Genomic DNA, 10,000 nt, shown 5'->3' on the forward strand with positions numbered 1-10,000 from the left:
CGGCCAATGAAGGGAAAGGGGGAAGGAAAGGAGGGAGAGGAGGGGAGGAGCACATGAGGGGAAAGGGGAAGAGGAGACCAGTAAGGGTGATTGGAAGACGAGGACAAGAGAGAAGAGTGAGGGAGAGGAAATCAGGAGGAAAGAGGAGGATTGGAGAGGAAGAGGAGTGAGGAAAGTGAAGGGGAGAGAAGCAGGGGAATGGAGGAAAGGAGGAGTACGCAAGAGGAAAGCAAGGCAGAGACGACGACCAAGGGAAATGGTAAAAAAAAAATCCAAGAGTAGGCAGAAGGTACTCATTATCTATTCAGGCTTTTTCCTGCATATATTGGCTAAGTGAAGGAAATCCTAACCCATGATTCTGAGGAAAGATAATATATGCATAAATTACGCGAACTAAATATTAATACAAATTCTAAGCAAAGGATAATATGCACCTTCACGCGGAAAAAAAATAAAATGCAAGAAACAAACACGCAAATCAGCTCCATCAAAGCAAACGAGCGGATAAGCGGACGAGCAGACAGCCGGGCTCGCTGGGGAGGGGGTGGGGTTGAGTCAGAGAGGGGGAGGAGGAGGAAGGGGAGGGGGAGGGGGAGGGAGGGAAGGAGAGGGGAAGGTGGTGGGAGGGAGAGGGGAAGGGGGGGGAGGGAGAGGGGAAGGGGGAGGAGGGAGAGGGGAAGGGGGGGAGGGAGAGGTGAAGGGGGGAGGGAGGGAGAGGGGAAGGGGGAGAGAGGAAGGGGGGAGGGAGGGAGAGGGGAAGGGGGAGGGAGGGAGAGGGGAAGGGGGATGGAGGGAGAGGGAAGGGGGAGGGGAGGGAAGGGAAGGGGGAGGGAGGGAGAGGGAAGGGGGGAGGGAGGGAGAGGGGAAGGGGGGAGGGAGAGGGAAAGGGGGAGGGAGGGAGAGGGGAAGGGGGAGGGAGGGAGAGTGACTGCGCGAGCGTCTTGAGGGGAAGAGTTGGTCCAGCGCTCGCACGGCCCGCCCAATGCCCTGCTGGGATTATCTGCCCTGGAATAACACGGGAAATTAGTTCCCTGGGATCGACATCGCCTTCCATTTACCTGTTTCATGCGCTTGTTTGGGCAGGTCTGCGCCTGAGGGGTCGACGTCCTGTCTGTCTGTCTGTGTCTGTCTGTGTCTGTCTGTGTCGGTCTATGTCGGTCTGTGTCGGTCTATGTCGGTGTGTGTGTGTGTGTGTGTGTGCTGTTGGTGTGGCTGCTGTGTGTCTGTTGTGTGTGTGTGTTGTGTGTCTATGTGTGTGTGTTGTGTGTCTGCCTGTCTGTTTGCCTGCCTGCCTGCCTGTCTATCTGCCTGCCTGTCTATCTGCCTATCTGCCTGCCTGCCTGCCTGCCTGCCTGTCTGCTTGTCTGTCTGTCTGCTTGTCTGTCTGTCTGTCTGTCTGTCTGTCTGTCTGTCTGTCTGTTTGTCTGTCTGTTTGCCTGCCTGTCTGTCTGTCTGTGTGTGTGTCTGCCTGCCTGCCTGCCTGCCTGCCTGCCTGCCTGCCTGCCTGCCTGCCTGCCTGCCTGCCTGCCTGCCTGCCGGCCTGCCTGCTGCCTGCTGCTGGCCTGCCTGCTGCCTAGCCGCCTGTGCCTGCTGCTGCCTCCCGCAGGGCTTCCCTTTCCACCAGCACTTACTACTGAGTGCCAAGGCCTTAAGACAGCGTGTGGTCACGGCCGGCACCGTCATATTGATTGGCAACTCCCAGTGCAGGTACGTTGCTTGCTAGTTATCGAGGGAGTGTATTTACTGTACCTCTCCGCCCTCACTTACTATCAGTCTGGCAAGATATGAGAAGAAATGACGTTTTTTAATTCATTCAAGTTGTAATTTCGAAAGGATTAGTTTGAAGTGAAATAAGCTTCACTCATGACTTACAACACATATAACTTGACCTTATGCCGGTATAATAGAGTACAATATTCATGTATGAAACTAATGCTACGAATTGCAAGTCACAGACTGCGTGAAGACAGAAACGTTGCCCTGGTATCCACAAATAATGCAACAAGAAAAGCACTTGACTCGCAGGTTGTTCAAAACCAGTTGGCGTTGAAAACTCACAAACACATACACTGAGAGAACACTAGTCACACCTCGCACACGTCAAGGAACACAACACACAGGACGAGACGGCAGCGCGGTGCTCACTCGCCGTTCACGCGTCTACACCAGAACATCGGGGCCCGAACAGTGAGCCCAAAGGCGAGACGCAACAGACCAGGGCTCGCCGCAGGTAACACTGGCCCCGGCAGCGAGGCACACCGGATGTGGCACTATCGCCGCCTCGCCACGACACGTAATCCCCCACAAGGCTCCGCTCCCCCCGACGGACACGCTTCGGACAGACGCAAATAAACCGAAGGCAATTGCTTACGTGCGCGAGAAACCGTACAAACAAGTTGTATTCTTGTTCGAGGGAGAGGGGGGGGGGCTGTCCTCAGCGCTCAAACTGATGGTAAATGCACAGCACCGTCTTTGCTTGCGAAGAAAGGTGAAGGGAGATTTTACGTCAGAAAGGGACTGCTCCTTTTTCACAAAAAAAAGCCTAATGAGGAAAATAATGAGAGGGTAATAGCAAACGGATGCAGACAAGGGTACATGGAAAAGGGAAAAGAGGGAAAAAAAGGCAAGGGAAAGGGAAAAGGAAATGGAATAGGGAAATGAAGGAAGGAGAGGGCACAGCATCTCTGAAGGGCCCCCACATCACCACGAGAAGAGCTGACAGGAAGAGCGATTATCTCCCTCCGGCCAGGCGCCCTCCTCGCCACGAACCCGCACACGACGCTCGTTCCCGCCTCTTATTAATTAGGAACTCCCCGCGCCATCTCCGATTCATTCCCCACCAATGCGCTTCCCACTTGCATCACACAAGCGACCTCTTCATCCTCCTCCTCCTGCTCCTATTTACCTAACTTCGGCTCGCGGCACTTAAAATGCACAGAGAGATTGCTCTTTCAATTCAGCATAAAAACGCACACGCACTGACACACACACACAGTCGATCTTGCATATTAACTTGACATTACGGAGGCCAATCTCACAGTCCATCCGAAAGCAGGTACCTTTTGATTCTTGTTTTCCAACTTGCATACAACTCATGAGACTTTCTGGGATGCCGCGCGTCTCTCGTGCCACACGATTTCTCATTTTTATATTTATCATATTTTTCTTTGTGTTTTTCTTACTCCCTTTATTAATTTCCCTTATCTCTCTTTTCTCTCTTTCCATTTCTCCCTCTCCCTCTCCCTTTATTCATCTCTTTTCTTCTCCCATCTATCGCACTCTCCTTCTCATTATTATCATTATTATTATTATTATTATTATTATTATTATTATTATTATTATTATTAATTATTATTATTATTATTATTATTATTATTATTATCCCTCTCCCAATATCCCTCTCTCAACCCCACCTTACCTCCATCCCTCTCCTCTTCCTTTACTTCTCCCTCTCTTCTTCCTCTTTTTCTCCCTCCCTCCCTCCCTCCCTCCTCCTCCCCCTCTCTTCTCCCTCTCCCTCATTCTCCCTCTCTCCCTCTTCCTGACCATACCCCCCTGCCGCACTGCGCCTCGGCTTCCCCATCAGCATCTGACGAATACCATTACCCACGCTTCACCAACACATCACGGCGAGCGAAAGGGCCATGCTGACGTTTCCGAATTTATAAAAGTGATGGCAGGCGAGAGAGAGAGAGAGAGAGAGAGAGAGAGAGAGAGAGAGAGAGAGAGAGAGAGAGAGAGAGAGAGAGAGAGAGAGAGAGAGAGAGAGAGAGAGAGAGAGAGAGAGAGAGAGAGAGAGAGAGAGAGAGAGAGAGAGAGAGAGGGGAACGAAGGCGGAAAAAAGGAACAGCGCGAGGAGAGAAAAGAGAGGGAGACACAAAGGATCAAAGAAAGAAAGAAAAAAGAAAAAAAAAATCCCGACGTGGGAATGAAAAAGGACGGACACGGAAAAAAAGAACGAAGTGTGTAAAGAGAAAAGCAAGATATAAAAGTACCTGGGAGAAAGAAAAAAATCAGTAAGAAGAAAAAGTTGAAAATAGAAGAAAGGAGAAAAAGAACATAATTAGCATTTTCCATGGCAACAAGTTCTCAATGGCAGTAAAACACAGGAATATACATGTCTCCGACCGCAATCTTATCATTAACTTCAACACTTATCACTAAAAATTCAATTGCACACCCAGTTGTACAATCACAATTTCCATCTGACATGCCTTTCTGTTTAACCTCCTATTGTCACGAATAAACATGATAAAAAGATTTACGAAAAAAAAATCTATAAATCACAATACAAAGCTCAATAGCCCCCCCCCTTCCCCACCCTCAAATTCGCAAAACACGCAACATTGGGGTAAATCTCGTACCCCACTAACCCTCAACACGCCCCCTCCCCATGCCCTGCCCACCCCTTAATCCATCCCCCCTTCCCCCCGCACACGGTAAAAATAATAAAAAAAGACGAACGTACATGAAAACATTAGAAAACATTTACCGCTATTTCGTGTTGGTTGGCCATCATACACCCCCCCCCCCCCTGAACACGCGCCTTCCTATCCCCCAACTCCCTTTAAAAATATCTCGGACCGACGAAATATAAATCTAATCTATTTTCCCCTGACTGTCAAAGCCTCGCGTGCTGCTCTGAAACCTTCCGCTTTCCGCTCACATACCCCCGACTGAAACCTTCTCTCCTCCCCTCCCACCCCCTCTCCCCTCTTCCCCTCGTTTTTCTATACATGCCATAACTTTTCCAAAAGTGTTTCCCCTCATATCAATTCTTCTCTATTCCTCTTTTTTTTCATCTTTCCATCTTTCCTAATCATCTTTCACTAACCTCAAAACCCTTCTCGCCTCTCTTATCCCTTTCCCCTCTCTCCCCACCTTTCCCCTCTCCCCTCTCTCCCCCTTTCCCCTTCCTCCTCCTCTTCCTAACGCCCAATAACTCTTCCGAAAATGTTTCCCGTATTATCTCCTTTATGCTATTAATTTCCATCTTTATTGCCTTCTTTCCTCTCCTTACCATGTACCATCTTCCATACACACTCCTTTGTTGTTACTTTTATTGTTGTTCTTCGCGTCGTAACTTCTTCCATTCTTCACTATGATATACGAGAGCGTTTCCTTTGTGGATCGTAACTGTCCTTAACTTTTATGTTCCTGTCATTTACCTTTCCTATTAATTTCATCCCATCCTCTCTTCTTGCCTTCCTCTCTTTCGTTCTTTACTTGTGTTTTTCCCTCGTACACATTCTCTCTTTCTCTTGCTCTTTCTGTTTCTCTGTCTGTCTGTGTTTCTCTCTGTCTGTCTGTGTTTTTCTCTGTCTGTCTGTGTCTGTCTGTCTGTCTGTCTGTCTGTCTGTCTGTCTGTCTGTCTGTGTCTCTTTAACACAGTTGTGCCCTGATGAAGCAGTGAATGCGAAAAGGCCTTCGGCATATTCGTGTGTTTTCTTGTACTTCCCTTCGTTGTTCTACTTGCAATTTGTTCGACATGAATTCCACACAGGTGTACCAGAAAAAAACGACGTGTACAACGCTTCTAGCGCCGACATACTGCAAATGAAGACAGTGCTTTAGGTTGAAAAATATGTGCAATGCAACTGCATCCTGAGTGCCTGCATGGCGATGTCATCTGCATCGCAATGTTTAGCTCCGCACGCCTGCCTCAAAAGCTTAAAGAATCTGCGGGCGACCGACCGAGTGTCAGTCTTCCTACTTGCTGATCCCTATCCCTATCCCTATCCCTATCCCTATCTCTATCCCTATCCCTATCCCTATCCTATCTCTATCCCTATCCCTATCCCTATCCCTATCTCTATCTCTATCCCTATCCGCATCCCTATCCTTTTCCCTCTCCCTCTCCAGCCACTGCTGTGAGAACGTCAAGATGACCCTCGATCGCCAGGGCACCGGCTCATCCGCTCGCGATGTGACTAACCCGCCCCTTCCCGGAGCCGCTAATGGCCGCGAAGCACACGGGCATCAACGTTAAAAGTTCGAGCGGCAAAACCACTTAAGACCCGAGACTTCTTTCTTTCGCTCGAGTCCTGCAACCGCCGCTCCCCACTGACTCCCCATCACATTTCCCCTTCCACCCCCCCCCCTATTTCTAAATCCTCTCATTCCTATACTCTTCCCTGCTCTCTCGTCTCCCTCCTTTTATTCCCACGACCTCCCTCCTTTCACACATACACCCCGTCCTTTTTCTTTTCGCTCTCTTTTTTCCCATCTCTTTCCCTCCCCTTTCCTTCCTAACCCCTCTCCTCAACTCCATTTTCCTCTCCCCATCCCCTTCCCTCCCCTTCTGCCCTACTCCTCCCCAGCGATCTATTTACGTCACCGAGTGAACACTATTGAGCGCAGGCGACAACCTGATAATGACGGGCCCTCACTGATCTCGGCGGTCCTGGACTGGCCAACACTCTCTCGTGCATTATGGGGGAGGGAGCGTAGGGGAACATGACAGGGGGGGAAAATATCGAATGAATATTCATCCTCTCTCACTTTCCCCATTTATTCTTTACCTCTATCCGCCTTGCTCATCTCTTCTCTTCCTCTTTTCCTTTCCTTCCTCACCTGCGTCGCCTCTCAGCCCCCTGTGGCTGGCTGACTGGTCATCAGATGGGCGGGAGGCACCGGCCGATAACACACGTACTGTACATCGAGCGGGAATTTCCCCTGCCTCCCCCTGCCCCTCCCCTCCACCGGCTCTGAAAGCCACTGATAATCAACGCCGATAATCACTATAACATAAAATGGAAAAAAACCTAAGCTTCACAACACCGCTATTCCCAATGTGATTTGCCAATGTCGAGAGCAGTCCTTCCTGCCCACGGCCACTGCCACAGCCCAGCCAACGCCGCCGCCATATCCTACGGCTTTGGACTTTGATCACAGGCACACTCTCGGAGCATAAAATTGAATTCCAGTCGTTAGCGCAGTTAGCGCGAGCGATTGCAGGGTAATAAATCAACAATCAAACGCAGCGCTACTTCGGCGAGATAAATGGATTACTGACGGCTTCATCACGCCAATTTCTATCCCCAGCATCCCTCATCACCCGCCCCCACCACTCCCTTCAATCCCGCTCCCCTACCTTTCCCACCACCCTCCTCCCCGCCTCCGCCCGCCCGCTCCTCTCCCGACCTCCACCACTGAAGACGATTTCAACTTAATGCTAATTCAGCTGCTAATGCACACAGGTTACCTCCGCCACTGCGCGTTCGCACAAACAGCATCCGCACGCAGCATCTCCTAACGACATAACTACGCAGTATCTCCTAACGACATTACCACGCAGCATCTCCGAACAGTATTCCTACACAGTATCTAACAAGCCTTCCCGCCGCCTCGCGCCTAAACACAAACTCCCACAGGACTTTCTCAGCCGTACATGATGGCGAGGGATATGATCGACGACCACCTCATAATCGAATCTCTTTGAAAAATGAATTCGTTGCTGAATAATAGGATGCATCTCAACTTCCGGGGAGGGACAAAGTTTTCTCATTTGCTCCACGTGCAAATTTTAACTTCTATCGACGAAATAGTAGGGAGGGAAAGACATGAGGGAGGGAAGTATAGAGGGAGCGATGGAGGGAAGGATAAAGGGAGGATGGAGGGAAGGAAGGACAAAGGGAGGGGAGGGAGGGAAGGATAGAGGGAGGGAGGCGAGGAAAGTAAGGAGGGAACACAACATACAGCATTGAAGTCTGAGGGGGAAGTAGAAGGAGAGACTGGAAGACTGAGATTGAAATAAAAAGATCGACAGACAGATTTTGAGAGAGAAAGAGAAAGAGAGAAAGAGAAAAGAGAAAAAGAGAAAGAGAAAAAGAGAAAAAGGAGAAAAGAGAAAGAGAAAAGAGAAAAGAGAAAGAGGAAGAGAGAAAGAGAGAGAGAGAGAGAGAGAGAGAGAGAGAGGGGGGGAGAGAGAGAGAGAGAGAGAGAGAGAGAGAGAGAGGCAAAGAACAAAATCAAGTCTAATGCCGACCTTAAACAGACAAACAATATAAAATCAATATTGGCCCCTTCGAGTGGTGCATTCCTGTGTCACATCTAACCCCTCTCCACCCTACAACCCCGCATCCCCACCCCACCCCCCTATCCCCACCCTAATCCCCTGGAGGTCGACGCCAAAGAACTTGCGTGTCACGGGACAATTTCGTCCTCCTCCCACGCAGTCATACAAAATTGATATTCGATACGACGCCTGGATAAAACGAGTGTTATGCCACTTTTCTGTGAGTCTATGTGTCTGTGTCTGTGTCTGTCTGCCTGTGTGTCTCTCACTATCATCCATGAAGCCCCCTCCATCCCTCCCCTTGTACATCGACCAGAACCTCCTCGGATCCTCCCCTTAACCCCCCTCCCGCAGCCCCAAATCGCAGCAGGAGAAGGAATCTTTTATTGCCGTGGCCTCCGTCTGCCGACCCGGCTGCCACCTGGGCAACGGCGCTGCAATATGGTCACCTGCTCAGTAGAAAAGCAGGTAATAAAGTGCGGCGTAGAAGGGGGAGAAGGGATTGGGGTTGGGGTAAGGGGGGAGAGGGAGGGGGAGGGTGTGGATGTGAATGAGAGAGAGATAGGAGGGAGGGGTGGGGGAAGGTGTTGGAGAGGGAGAGGGAGGGGGAGCAGGAGGACAGGGAGCAAGGCAGCCAGTCATGCCTCAGATGCCTTCCGTGCAGTGCTGATTGGTGTCCCTCAAAACCACGGGTACACAGGTGTTCGCAGCCTGGCACCCAGGATTTTGGCTTTCATTCCGCCTCCTTCCCACACACTAATGAACGGCGTGCTGTGACTTATTTGTAAGAGTGACCGGCAATTTTTAAGATGGGAGAGCAATTACCTCGCCAACGCCCACGATTTAGCTTCTTCGAGGCGGTTACTCATCCCGCAATTGAATCGAGGGAGGCACACTTATCACTGGTATAAAATGAACTCCGTCAACTTTCCCGGTGTTTCGCTCTGATAGATGCAAGTCTTGCCTGGAGGCCTTGCCTTGCTTTCCTATCCCTGCCCCCACCTGTTCCTCGCGCTCCCAAGCACAAGCAAAGGAAGCGACGTGGGTGTTGATTCTGCAAGCGCCAAGAAGCCCTTACGCAATGTTGGCGCGACCCTCCAGAGATTGCATTCCGCGGCGTCCGGCTGTCACCGCGTCCACTTCCTCCTGCCAAAGCAACACTTCGTCGCCTCATTTGCCACGCCAGCGCCGGACGCGAACTCCAGTCCACTCCAAGACAAAGGAACCGCAGAGTTCGAGGGGGGGAGGCGCAAGGTAGGGGGGGGGTGAAATCGGCGCAACTGCTCTTTCAAGCGCGACTGAAAGCCGAGATTCTCCTTCAAGACTGGCATCGAAGCTTCAAGAACTCGGAATTTGGAAATAAAATTAAGGAAAAAAGAAAATGCTAGCAAATATAAGCAGGGTCCATTAGGAACATCAGATGCGATTGGCACTTCCTGTAGGGGACGGCGAGCGAGGATTTACCGAGGGCGTCCGGAGTGCCAAGCTAACGCCCCTCCTCCTTCCTACCATACACATCTTTCGCCATCTCTTAATAAACATCGTGTCGCCCTTATAAACACAAGGTAGGATGTTATATTTTGGCACAGTACGCGCAGGAAATTTCAGCAAACGATCACGATTCGATGTGACCGCTGCGCAGAAAATTATTTTTATACCTACGGTGTCTCTGACAGAGTTCAAGTTTAAAAAAATAAACACATGTCAGGTATGACACCAAGCGAAAAAAAAAATTCTATGCGTGTGGTTGTGTGTGGGGGGGAGGGGGGAGGGACAGACAAAAATAACTCACCAGTGTGAGGGAAAACCACCCACCCCATCCTCCCTCGAGCCACCCCTCCTACCCTCCTTCCCTCCTCTCCCTCCTCTCCCTCCTACCCTCCTCTCCCTCATCTCCCTCCCTCCCTCCCTCCCTTCCACCCTCCCTCCCTCCTTCCTTCCTTCCTTCCCTACCGCCCTCCCTCCCATGACCCCCCATCCCAC

General features: G+C 50.6%; 1 protein-coding gene across 1 annotated transcript in view; it reads right to left on the reverse strand.

The window, feature by feature from the left end:
* Positions 1 to 10,000, reverse strand: part of LOC119587901 (adenosylhomocysteinase-like 1) — a gene marked incomplete in the record, with an annotated part of 109,868 nt that overhangs the window by 76,809 nt on the left and 23,059 nt on the right.

Source organism: Penaeus monodon, chromosome 1, assembly GCF_015228065.2.
Source record: "Penaeus monodon isolate SGIC_2016 chromosome 1, NSTDA_Pmon_1, whole genome shotgun sequence".
NCBI lineage: Eukaryota > Metazoa > Arthropoda > Malacostraca > Decapoda > Penaeidae > Penaeus > Penaeus monodon.